Source organism: Mus musculus, chromosome 13 (genome assembly GCF_000001635.26).
Source record: "Mus musculus strain C57BL/6J chromosome 13, GRCm38.p6 C57BL/6J".
Taxonomy (NCBI): Eukaryota; Metazoa; Chordata; class Mammalia; order Rodentia; family Muridae; genus Mus; species Mus musculus.
The window spans coordinates 91,246,534-91,250,325 of record NC_000079.6 but is presented as its reverse complement, the minus strand read 5'-3'; positions in this window follow the sequence as shown (position 1 = coordinate 91,250,325).

Genomic DNA, 3,792 nt, shown 5'->3' with positions numbered 1-3,792 from the left:
CAAAAAACCCCTGGCAATGAAAACATGACTCAGTTAATATGAATACATGCTGTGCGCCTAGATTGGGCAAATCTACACTACCATCTTCTCTATCTATGATACCCCTTAGAACTTGTGGTTTCTCCAGGCCACATGCTTCTGCTCCACTTTTCTTCTTCCTCTTCCATTTTTCCTCCTCCTCCTCCTCTTCCTCCTCCTCCTCCTTCTCCTCCTCCTCCTTCTTCTTTCTCTCTCTCTCTCTCTCTCTCTCTCTCTCTCTCTCTCTCTCTCCCTCTCTCCCCAACTTCTGCTCCACCTTCCCTTTATCTGCCCAATCATCAGCTCTCCTTTATTTTACAAATTAAGGTGGGAAGCAGTTTTATAGGAAATCACCTGAGAGCTGACTCATTCCTTGTTCACAACCCCTCCCAGCATAACAGAATTAACAACAACTATAATTAGCTCCAGGGCTATCTACAAGTTTCTGACCTGGATCTTGGCATGGAGATCTTTGGCATGGAGATCTTGAGGCATAGTGACTACGAATCACAGGAGACTAAGGCAAGGAGATTTCTGAGTTCAAGGTCATCCTGGAAGAAAACAAGTCCTAGATCCAGGCATGGTGTTATACACCTTTAATCTGGGCCACACCTTCTGCTGGAGACCCACATAAGTACATCGGAAGAAGGAAGATTTACTTGCCATCACATCTGTTGGAATCTACTAGCCTTGTGGAACTGAGCAACTACTAGATCCTTGGACTTCCCATTCACAGCTGACCATTGTTGGGGAGTTGGACAACAGACTGTAAGTCATCATAACAAATTCCCTTATTATATAGAGACTATCCATAAGTTCTGTGACTCTAGAGAACCCTGACTAATAGAGCCTAAGCTGTAAATGGGATTCAATCTAAGTTAAGGAAGTGCACAATGGTACCTAACATGCTGCCTCATCCAGGCTGTTTTCTTAGATGTAAAAGGTAGAGAAGACTTGGTCACCAAATGAAGAGTAAATGAAGTGTAAAGCTTTTGATTTGACACATTATATTTTAGGTAATGGTTCTTTTTACACATGTGCACATGGACACACACATATGTGTTTTTCCAAAATATTTATTCTTCAAACCCTTACACTAGGTTGACACTACTTTACATTTCTAGTCTGACTTTTTCGATTCAACTACAAACTTTTGTGGAGGAAGGCTAGGCTTGTGAGAATGTCACTCCTAATCTAACAATAAGAAAGGGCTAGACAATTTGCAAAATCACAGATAACTTTACTGTTGTATTCATGTCAGGCCCCAGAGAAACTTGGGACAACTCTTAGTACCTGTGGTTCATCCTAGCACTTGGGGCCCTACTCTAAACCTGTCCCTCCCAGGGCCTGGGCTTTCCTTGACCAGCCTCTCTTCCTACATAATCCTGCCCTATTTGACCACATGCTCTCTCTGTCTCCTGGTTCACTTATGGCCTTTTGCTCTATTGTTCCCCTCTCTCCTTTCTTCCTCTCTTACTCCCTCCCTGCTGTCATGGCCCCATCTATGAGTCTGTTGGCCATGCTCATTCTGGATCCTTCCAGATGCCTCTGCTTGTTCTCTGCCTATAGCTACCACAAAACCTTCTCTTCAACCATAACTAGGAGTGGTTCTGTCCTCATTTTTCATTCAGTTAACATAGAATCTCTCTGTAAAGTCAGGATAACTGTGAACTCATGAACCCTGTTTCTCTGCTCACAAATTCAGGACTGCAACACAATGCCTAGTCTATAAATTTGTTTGAAGCCATCAGTAACCCAAGGTTTCCAGACAGCTGGTTAAATATAATTAAGTGATAAATGGTTCTGATGAGAGACAAGGCACATACCATGTTAACTCTGGCAGAAACAAGAGAGAGAGGTAGGCATATCATAAAAGAGATCATGAGGAAACAGAAAAAGTAGAGCCAATTTTCTGGCCCCCAATACTGGGCCTTGAAACTGGACTTACAAACACTAGGCAAGAGCTTACAGTGAGCCTTCTTGCTCACGGCTCTTCTTTCACATTTTAATTTTGAGACAGGGCCTTTGGTAATTAGCTCCAGCTTGTTCTGAACTCATTATAGGGCAAAAGCTGGGTTTGAACCGCCAAACTTCATGCTTCAGCCTGTACCTGGGATTATGGGGCTGTTACACCAGGACCATCTATAACAAACTTTGGAAAGTGAACATTAGAATCACTGGCAAATCCACATATGAGAGGATTCTCTATCCCCTGTCCAGTGTTTTCCAGGAGTGAGATCCAGGATCTCAGAAGAAAGACAGACTGTGAGACACATTTGAACAAATTTCCTTGAGAGGGTGGACATTGTAGTAGGAGTATTTGGGAGTCTGGCTTCTGTCACCAGGTCCCTCAATTGACACAAAACAGAATTCAGCTGTTGCATTGGGAAGGGACTGGATCTCCTCAACACACACACACACACACACACACACACACACACACACACACACACACACACACGCTCACACACAAATGCACACTCTAAACTTGGAGTTGTCGAGTATGCTGGTTATTCCTGGTTGACTACATCTGCAATGAACTACCATCCAGAAATGGAGGACACACCCTAGATCCAGATCTTGAGTCTGGAAGATATAGATTTCTGACCTGGATCTTCACATGGGATGACACACATTTTTTATCTAAATCTTGAGGCATAGTGGCCATGAGACGCTTAGGCCAGGCAAGGTATTCTTTTAATCCCAGGAGACTGAGGCAAGCAGATTTCAAGGCCAGCCTGGGGCAGAGGAAGTTTCAAATATAAATCCTTAACCTGGGCAACACCTTCTGTTGGAGGCCTACATAAGAACAAATGAAGAAGGAAGGCCGTCTCTTTTTCACCTGCTTGCACTTACTTGCCAGCACATCTGTTGGATCCTACTTCTTCAGGATTCCAGCTTATACAGAAGACCAGCTGAAACAACTAACCTTGTGGGACTAAGACTCTTAGAACTCCCATTCATAGCTTCCTATTGTTGGGTTAGTTAGACTGCAAACTGTAAGTCATTACAATAAATTCCTTTCATATATAGACATATTCCATAAGTTCTGTGACTCTAGAAAACCCTGACTAATACAGCGAGCTAGAGTCAACTGGCCAAAACAGGTTCCCTTTTGTTTGTTTGTTTGTTTTTTAAATAAAGTCTGGAATAAAGCCTTACTTACTTGTTTCCTCATCAGTGGGTGCTTTCATGCCCTGACCTCAGAATTAAATTGGAATGGGAACAGAATTAGAAGCTTCATCCTGAAGGCAAGACCTAGTGAATAGAGACCAGCAATCCTATACTCAAAATGCCCCCAAAGTCCCCATAAGCCTCACTCACATCCTCTTGTGGGGTTCAGTAAATGAGTCATTTCTTTGGCGTGTATGTCATCAGTGGCGAGCAATCGCACTGCATTAGTCTGTATGATTGGGAGTAGAGTGGCTGGGTGCCGTCATCTATAAATGTAGTGGTTAGAACTTGGCTACATTGAGACTTGATCTTGTAAGTGAACCTTGTGTTTCTAACTGACCTACACTGAGGCCTGAGTGCTGAGAAACAACCAGAAGCCAGGGAGTGTAAATCTAACCTGTCACAGGGTGAGACAGAGTCCTGGAAGCAAGAGACCCAGAAGCTGACAAAACAAAGGGTTAGGGTGACAGGCTGGGCTCAGACAGACACAGCATCGAGAAAGTGGCTCTACCCTGGGTGCCTGGGAGCTGATCTCCTTGACAGAATAACTCTGGAATTTGATAGCTTTGAACCAAGGGCCAGAAGTGGGGTTAAACCTTG